This window comes from Neovison vison, chromosome 2, assembly GCF_020171115.1.
Source record: "Neovison vison isolate M4711 chromosome 2, ASM_NN_V1, whole genome shotgun sequence".
Lineage (NCBI taxonomy): Eukaryota > Metazoa > Chordata > Mammalia > Carnivora > Mustelidae > Neogale > Neogale vison.
In genome coordinates this window covers 43,021,839-43,031,385 of record NC_058092.1, presented here as the reverse complement: position 1 = coordinate 43,031,385, position 9,547 = coordinate 43,021,839, and positions in this window count along the sequence as shown.

Below are 9,547 nucleotides of genomic sequence, written 5' to 3'. Positions count from 1 at the left end.
AAAAAAAAAAAGAGGGCCAGGGGTGCCCTGTGGGGGTGCTGTTAGCAAAGGGAAGCTGGAAACAGCTGACTAGAAGCAGGACCTCTGAATGTAACTGGCTTGGAGACATCTTTGGCTTTCTCTGACTGTCCTGAGTTGGACGTTGGGGCAAAGAATAGGAAAGCTGATGGTCATTGACCATGTCCTGACTGTTCTGGGCTGATTACTGTGGAGCTTTGTGGTTTTTCTTCCCAAGCTGGTTGCTGCAGGTCGTGGGTCAGAGCTTCCCTGATTTTCATTTTCAGACTATTTGAGATGTTCATCAAACAGGACACAAGCCAGAAGCAAAACTGGGCTAAGAAGCAATGAGTGGAGTTGAGCACAGTGACGAACAGACAGCAGACACTGGAGTTCATGTTCTGCCCAGTGAGGCTGGGAGATAAGTCTGGAACATCAGGCTTCCGTTATGGCTCATCCTCAATTCCTTTCTATTCATTCTGTTCACTCAACAAACATACATTTCTATTTGTTAATTCTGTGTGAAAAGTTGTCTTCTGTTTCCTCCATGATGCTTCCCCTAGTAATCACCACCTGTTCTGATGTGTCAGCTGGCCCCTTTCTCCCAAGTTTCTGGTTGTTTTTTTTTTTTTTTTAAAGATTTTATTTATTTTTGACAGACAGAGATCACAAGTAGGCAGAGAGGCAGGCAGAGAGAGAGAGGAGAAAGCAGGCTCCCCAAGGAGTGGAGAGCCCGATGTGGGGCTTGGGATCATGACCTGAGCCAAAGGCAGAGGCTTTAACCCACTGAGCCACCCAGGCACCCCCACCTCCCAGTTTCTGAATCTCCCTTCCTCCAGTTCTGAATTCTCTTAAATGGGTTGAATGGTGTCCTCCCCTGCCACACACACCCAAGGGGAAAAAAAAAATATCTCTACATTCTGATCCCTGAAATCCGTGACTGTGACCTTATTTGGTAAAAGGGTCTTTGCTGATGTAATTAGGTATATAGGATAGGATCATTTTCAATTATCTGGGCAGGCCCTAAATCCAATGATGAGTGTCCTTATAAGAGTGAGTCAGAAGGGGGCGCCTGGGTGGCTCAGCGGGTTAAGTCTCTGCCTTCTGCTCAGGTCATGATTTCAGGGTCCAGGGATTGAGCCCTGCATCAGGCTCTCTGCTCAGGAAGGAGCCTGCTTCCCCCTCTCTCTGCCTGCCTCTCTGCCTACTTGTGATCTCTCTCTCTGTCTAATAAATAAATAAAATCTTAAAAAAAAAAAAAGAGTGAGTCAGAGGGAGACCACACAGACACAGAGGAGAAAGCAGTGTGAAGATGGAGGCAGAGATTGGAGGGATGTGGCCACAGACTAGGGAGGGCCAAGGATTGATTCCGGTAGTCACTGGCAGCTGGGAGAGAGGCATGGACTGGATTCTCCAGCAGAGCTTCTGGAGGGAGCATGGCCCTGCTGACACCCGGATTTAGGACTTCTGGCCTCGAGAACTGTGAGTGGCTAGACTTCTGTTGTTTTAAGCCACTGAATTCTGTGGTGATTGATTACAACAGCCATAGGAAACAAAAACAGTCCCCCATAGGAAGGAGTTAACTTTTGTTCAGGTCATATAATTGTATGATTTTGAATACTATGCTCAAACAAACACTGTCAACATCACCTAAAATTTTTTCAGAAGAAACAAACAAAATACCCACAGTCCTCACCAGGCATATCGATTATTTCATTTTCTGCATGTTCTCTTGTATTTGCAACACTCAAGGATTGTAAAACCAGTGTTGGCCATGCCTCCCACTCATTCTGCTTTACAGTGGAGACGTTGTCCCATGTGGCTTCATTGTCTCCACCATGATAGTCATGGTTGTGGTTCTAGAGCCGGACAGCAAGTTTTTTTTTTTTTTTTAAAGATTTTATTTATTTATTTGACAGAGAGAGATCACAAGCAGGCAGAGAGGCAGGCAGAGAGAGAGGAGGAAGCAGGCTCCCTGCTGAGCAGAGAGCCCGATGAGGGCCTCGATCCCAGGACCCTGAGATCATGACCTGAGCCGAAGGCAGCGGCTTAACCCACTGAGCCACCCAGGCGCCCCGGACAGCAAGTTTTGATTCTTTAATCCCCCCTCTCGTTAGGTATCCAGGGTATTTTCATACTTTTTGTTACAGATAATGTTACAGTGAAAAAATCATAGGAATAACAACCACCATTTGTGGTGTACCCATGATGCCTCATGCTCAGACACTTCATAAGGTTTTATTTAAGCCTCTCAATAAAGAATTATTTGAAGAAAAAAGAAGGCTTACTTAAGGGGAAGACAGGTATTGTAGATGAAGAAAGTGGGGCTCTGAGAGGCAAGTCCACATGCCCCCATATCCCATGACACTAAGAAGCAAGAGAGCCTGGACTACAATTTGATCTTTCTGACTCCAAAGCCCAGATTTTGTCATTAAGCCTCAATGCCTCCCAAAAGGTAGTACAAATACAAATTTTAATTTGTCTCATAGCTTCAAGCCACATTTCCAGGAGTAAGATGGCAAAGTCAGGAGTTAAACACTTGTCATGTTCTGAAAACATATGTCACAACCACCTGGGCTGGGTAATTTCCATCCTGCCTCCCCAGCTGCATCCACTCAGCATCCTTATCTGCTCTGCTCTGCGATCCAGGAGGCTGAACCCAAGTGCCTTGTCCTCTGGCTTTAGGTTGGTGGGAGGGGTGGAGCAGGGAGGGGAGAGCGGTTGGCTATTTCTTGCTTTGCCTCATCTGCTCTAGCTGCAGTTTGGACCCTCGCCCTCTAACCCACCACTCCTGGCTTCAGTCCTCTCTGGTTTCAGCAGTGACAGCTTCCTGCCTCTCCGCCTTTGCCCACGTATGGGTGGGACTGGTTCTCCTGGTGCTGGTCCCAGAGTGCTTCACCATCTCAAGTTGGCTCCCTAACTCTGCCCACTCTTCCCTAAGCCCTCTTGGTCTTTCCAGTGAGTTAATTTTCTGAGGACACCATTTTTCCTGCAGAATGGTTGTACTATTCACAGGTTCCTTGACCATGAATGATCCCATTGAAGTCTGAGGTCTGGAAGTGCAAGAAAAAGTTGCCAGACAGGTGTGGCATCCCTTTGGATGAATCTTTCTGTCCCATCCCCCAGCCATGACTTCTGCATGAGGAGTGTGGGCTCAGCTACCCTGTCCTCTTTCCCCAGGTAGACACCTCTTCTAGACAGAGCCACCTTCCAGGAATTTGGGATTGGGACCCAGAGGCTGCTATTCCTCATGATGGTGCTAAAGCAGAAAGGTTAAGCAGGTACTGCTGAGTCTGGGACCAGTGGTCCACATGGCATGTTATAACCTGCTCTGTACAGAAAGACAGAAGACTGAGGGGATACAGCAAGAGAAGCAGGTATGAGAGAAGAGATCACTCTAGAAGGGATAGAGAAGGAATCTGAACTCTCGACTTTTCAGTTCTTCGTTCTAGACCCTTATGAAGCCCAAGTGGCCTTGTCTTCAGGCCCTCCGATCTCCATTTCCCTTCTCATAAATCACCCCCCTTTGGTTTGAGCTAGCGTGAGCATATCTCTGTTGAACCACATTTCCCCTGGCAAAGACCCATTTGCCACATGACCCAGAGGTTCAACTTGACTTTCTGGGGAGAGCCCCACCTATGGACCCCATAACAGGTGGGCAGGTTGGAGGCTTTATCAGCCTCTATTACAGGACCCCTGTGGTCTCACACCTGGGAGGTACAGGGACGCAGGGACATCATGGCACTCCCCAGTCTGGAGGGGCGGGGCGTGTGCAGTAGCCGGCCCAGGCACAGGTGGAGGGCAGGGAGGCTGTTGTAACACGCTGCCCAGAAGTGTGTCCAAAGGCCTAAACACTGTGTATACTCTTATCTGAAGATCATAATCAGGCGTGCAAAGGTGTTATTCACAAAGGTACTCTTCCAGCACTGTATATAATACTATAAATTTAGAAATAAACCACATTTCCGACTATCAGGGATTAGTCAACTAAATGGTGGGACAGACATTTGACATATAATAGAGCAGCCACTAAAAAAAAGCCTTGGGGAAATTGGGTTATTCATAGGACAAGATGTTCATAATATATTAAGAAATAATATCTACAGTAGTTAAAACACAGAAGCAATCCAACAGTCCATTGACAGGCAAACGGATAAGCAAAACGTGGTATATATGTACCATGGACTATTATTTTAAAAAAGAAGGAGATCCTGTAATATGCTTCCAGATGGATGAACCTTGAGGTCATGATACTAAGTGAAATGAACTGGTCACAAAAAAATAAAAAATAAAAAAGTACTGTAAGACTCCACTCACCTGTGGTCCCCTGGGTAGTCTGATTCACAGAGAGGGAAAGTGGCAGGGCGGCCACTGGGGGCTGCCAGAGGGGGGTGGGGAGTCCCTGTCTAATGGGTAGAGAGTTTCGGCTTTGCAAGATGAAAAGAGTTTTGGAGACGAATGGTAGTGATGGCTCAACAAACGAATATACTAAATATCCCTGAATTACACTTAAAAATGATGCCCATGGGAATTTTTATGTTGTATTTCCCCACAATAAAAAATTTTGGAAACAAAAAGCAACATGTATGTGATCCAGCAATTTCACTTCTGGATATATACTCAAAAGAACCAAAAGCAGGAGCGCCTGGGTGGCTCAGTCAGTGAGCATCTGACCCTTGATTTTGGCTCGGGTTGTGATAAGGTCATGAGATCAAGCCCCGCACTGGGCTCCATGCTTAGCTTAGGATTCTCTCTCTCCCTCTGCAACCCCACCCCGCTTGCATGAGCTCTGGCTCTCCCTCTCTCTAAAAAAAAAAAAGAAAGAAAGAAAGAAAAGAATTGAAAGCAGAGACTCAGATACTTGCACAACCGTATTCGTAGCAGCATTATTCACAAAGAGCCAAAAGGTAGAAGCCACCCAAGTGTCCATGGATGGATGGATGGATGGATGGATGGATGGAAATGTGGGATATACACACAGCCTTTTTCTACTCTTTGCTCATGTGCGATCTTAGTCTCTCCACTCTTCACCTTCACCAGGGGACAACATCTGTTCATCAACAAGACTAAGCCCAGCTGAGGCCTCCTCCAGGAAGCCTTCCTTGACCCCCCAGACTGTGTTTGGAGCTCCTCCTTACCTCCAAGTCCCCTCTGTGTGGCACGTGGCACATAGACCATGAGTATTTGAGGCAACGGCAGGTCCCACCAGGCCCAGCTCCGGTGGGCACTCGGGTTAGCTGAGCTGGAAGAACCCATCTCCTACTGGAGCTGAAGCTGAGTTCTTAATAGAGAACACCCAGCGCTTGCAGTTAGATGTGCCGCTTAATTTCTACCCCATTTGGAAAATGACACCAGATTTCCATTTTCCTAAAAAAGGGAGATAGACCATAAATCTAGGGTTTTTTTCATCTTGCTTCTTTCTTTCATGATTTCATGGTGAAAGCAGAAAGGTTCTGACAGAGACTGTGGTGTGATAGAGGACACACAGCCTGGGAGTCAGATCTGTGGATGGGACTTTGGGGTGGCGGGGGTGGGAGGGATAATCCTAAAAGAATGACTCCACTTCTCTGTGACTTAAGTTCCTCATTAAATTGCAGTAATAATCTCTGGCTGGACTACTCTGCAGGATTATTGTGGGAGAAAATGAAATGACGGATAATGAAAAGATGGAAGAAAGGGAGGGAGGGAGAAGGATGGACAGATGGAAAGAGATGAGGGGGAAGGGAGGGAAGTGAATAGGGATGATGGACAAGAGAAGGGGATACAGACAGGGCGAGGAGACCAGATTTTTAGAGAACCAACTCCAGGGTACAGCAAAATCAGAAAAAAAAAAAAAAGGCCAGAAGTGCACAGTCCTTGCCTAGACTTTCCAGAAGCCCTTGTAGGAGAAACCAGGGTAGGAATTAGTTGGATAGGGTTGCCTGGGTGGTTCAGTCAGTTAAGGGTCCATTTTTGGCTCAGGTCATGATCCTGGGATCCTGGGCTTGAGCTCCGAGTTGGGCTCCTTGCTCAGCAGGAAGTCTGCTTATCCAACTCTGCCTACCACTCCCTCTGCTTGTGCTCTTTCTCTGACAAATAAATAAATATTTCAAAAAAAGTTGGATCAAGCACATTTAACTTCATGGTCTGTGTCACTGGATCCCAGTGAATTTATCCTAGCAACAGGGGGATATCATAGCAGGAAATTCTTTCAAATTGCATTTTGTCCTGGATTTTCATCATAAAACTCTTCCAGCCTCTGGAAAGACTATCTCATGCACCCAGTTTCACCACTGAAAATATTAACTCAGTAAGATAATTAGCATTCTAAACTGACTTGATTCCATTATTTTTTAAAGATTTTATTTATTTATTTGACAGAGAGAGACAGAGTGAGAGAAGGAACACAAGCAGTGGGAGTGGGAGAGGGAGAAGCAGGCTTCCCGCTGAGCAAGGAGCCCGATGTGGGGCTGGATCCCAGGACTCCGGGATCATGACCAGAGCCGAAAGCAGACGTTTAATGACTGAGCCACCCCGGTGCCCCTTAATTCCATTATTTTTAAAGATTTCATTTATTTATTTGAGAGAGAGAGAGATCACGAGCTTGGGGGCCAGGAAAGGTAGAGGAAGAAAGAGACTCTCCAGGGAGCAGGGAGCAGGGAGCCTGACACAAGACTCAGTCCCAGGACCCTGAGATCACGACCTGAGACAAAGGCAGACATTTAACCTAGTGAGCCAACCAGGCACCCCAGACTGATTCCATTTTTAGCCTTTATTGAAAATTGATCATTTTGAAGATTTTATTTTATTTATTTGACAGACAGAGATCACAAGTAGGCAGAGAGGCAGGCAGAGAGAGAAAGGGGAGAAGCAGGCTCCCTGATGAGCAAAGATCCCAATGTAGGGCTCAATCCCAGGACCCTGGGATCACGACCTGAGCTGAAGGCAGAGGCTTTAACCCACTGAGCCACCCAGGTGCCCCAAAATTGATCATTTTGAAAGGCAAAACGTAACTTTCTTGGCAAGTGACATATCTGCATATGTCCTGTATTTGAACTTTGTCAGTGTTTTTCACCAGGACTTGAGCTACTCAAGGGCAGGGAACCCATCATATGCCTCATCTAGGTCCTCATCTCTGTGCTAATTAATTAAACAGTAGCAGACACCAGGGATACCAACAGCTGATAATGGATCATGAATGCCTCTATTGCTATATTGTTCCAATATTTCATATACTTCTACTACATGCCAGGCATTGCTCTAGGTGATGGGGGTACAGCAGGGCACAAATATTATAAAATGTAACCCCACCTGCCCCCCAACCAAACACACCACTGATTTGCCTATTTGAAAAAAAAAAAAAAAAAAAGAAAGGGAGGAAGCAAGGAAAGGAAGGACAACACTGCCTTACAGTGCACATTAAGATGCAGAAGACAGGTTCATTTTGAGCTTTCTAGCTGTGTGACATTGGAAAAGTCACTTGACCTTTCTGCCTCCATTTCCTCGTCTGTAAAATGGGGATAATATTTATATAATATTTAATAATATAAATATTTAATATTTATTAAATATTTAATATTTAATATTTAATAAAATTGTTGTGAGGATTAAATTAATTAAGACATATAATGTGCTTAGAATAATTCCTGGCACATGCTGAATATCCAGTAAAGGCTAGCTATTTATTGCTGCTGCTGGTTTAACAACCCTGAGTGAGTCACCTCACAGACCTGCTTCAGCTTTCCCTGTAAGATGGGGAAAAATAGTAACATCTCCCTCAAGGGTCAAGTTCAAATAAGAGAAGAAAGTGGGAGCACTTTATAAACTAGGGACTCAAAGCTTCTAGGGGCTAGCTGTTTAGGGCAGCAAGGGGTGTTGCGGAGGAAGGTGGTAGAGACTCACGGGGACCGTAAGCAGAGCGCAATGCCAACACCAAGCTCCAGTGATTGTGGTCATGCAGATGTTTCCAAGGAAGCCACAAATCCAGATTTTTATGTACAATCTCCAGTTTCTAAATGTTGGCAATTAAGTCAGATTTTTGTTAAACACTTCGAGAGCCAATCCAAACAAGGGTGCAGGCTGCCAACCTATGACTTGTTATAAACTTTTACAACTATCACTTAATAAACCAAGGTAGGGGGGAGAACTGTGCAAACAGCTGATGTAAGACGCCAGCTGAAAAGCCAAGAAATAACTCATATGAATTGGGTGCCACGTGTCGTGCACATTACAGCAGTTGAGTCTCTCAGTGATTCCAAGAGCTGGGCAGAAGCATCCCCATTCTACAGCTGGGAAACTGAGGACCAGAGATGCCGAAGGTCACAGACCTGGTGGGTGGTCTGGAGGGTTGGATGCCATGCCTCTGTGACTCCCAAACCCAACCTTTTTTCACTCTGACAGTGTGGCGAGATGAACAGCATGGTCTCTTCTGAGCCCACACGCCCCCTGACTTCACTGTAGAACTTAAAATGCCAAAAGGAAAGCTACCTGAAGACCATTAAAGTTAACCGTGTTTCAACATTCGGCATCTGAATTGGCCCTCACCTAGAGGGCCAAGAGGGTCTTGGGCATTAGGGAGGCCCTTTCAGTGAGGCATCTGGATCTGGATCTAGTACAGACTAAGAGAACTAAGCACGCACTTCATTCATCCAACAACTATTTCCTGAGCACCTACTCTGTGCCAGACATAATATTAGTGTTGGAAATACAGTGAGCAATGGAAATTAACACCCTTACCCTAGTCTAGTGGGGGGGAGAAAGAAAAGTAAACACAATAACATCATTTCAGGTATAATAATTGTCGGAAAGAAAAATAAAACAGGTAAAGAGGCTAGAGTGTGAATGAGGAGCAGGTTATTTCATGGAACACATTTCTTTAAGATTTTTTTTTGAGGAAGTAATACATTTACATGTTTAAAAAATCAAAATGATAAAAAAAGATATACCTGGAGGGGTGCCTGGGTGTCCAACTCTTGATTTCGGTTCAGGTCTTGATATGGAGCCCAGAGCCCGGCTCTGAATTCAGGGTGGAGTGTGCTGGAGATTCTCCCTCTGCCTCTGCCCCTCCTTCCTGTTCACCGGTGCACGCTCTCTAAGTAAATTAATTAATTAATTAATAATATCCTTTTTTAAAAAAAGAACCAAAACACATACCTGGAGAAGCCTAGCTCCAGCTTCTGTGTATACCATTTTCTGATCCAGTGGATCTCAAAATCCAAATCTCTGGTTGGCCATCTAGGAGCTTGTTAGAAGTCGTTTTGGGCTCCATCCCAGGCCTACTGAATCAGAAGCCCTGGGAGTGGGAGCCAGTAATCTGTACTTAACAAGCCCTCCAGGTGATCCTGGTCTAGGCTGAAGTTTAAGAGTCGCTGCTCTCACCTAATTAATAAAATTTCCCTTTAATCACATACCCTGCTAGCGCCTCTGTCGTAACTACTCATAACACAAATATCCATGTTTGTTTTCCTTCTTCTTATCCAATTATCCTTCTGCACCTTAGTTTTATTACTTAACATATTTTAGAAATCCTTCTGTTCGACACCAAGTTCATTACCTTCGATATATCCTTATC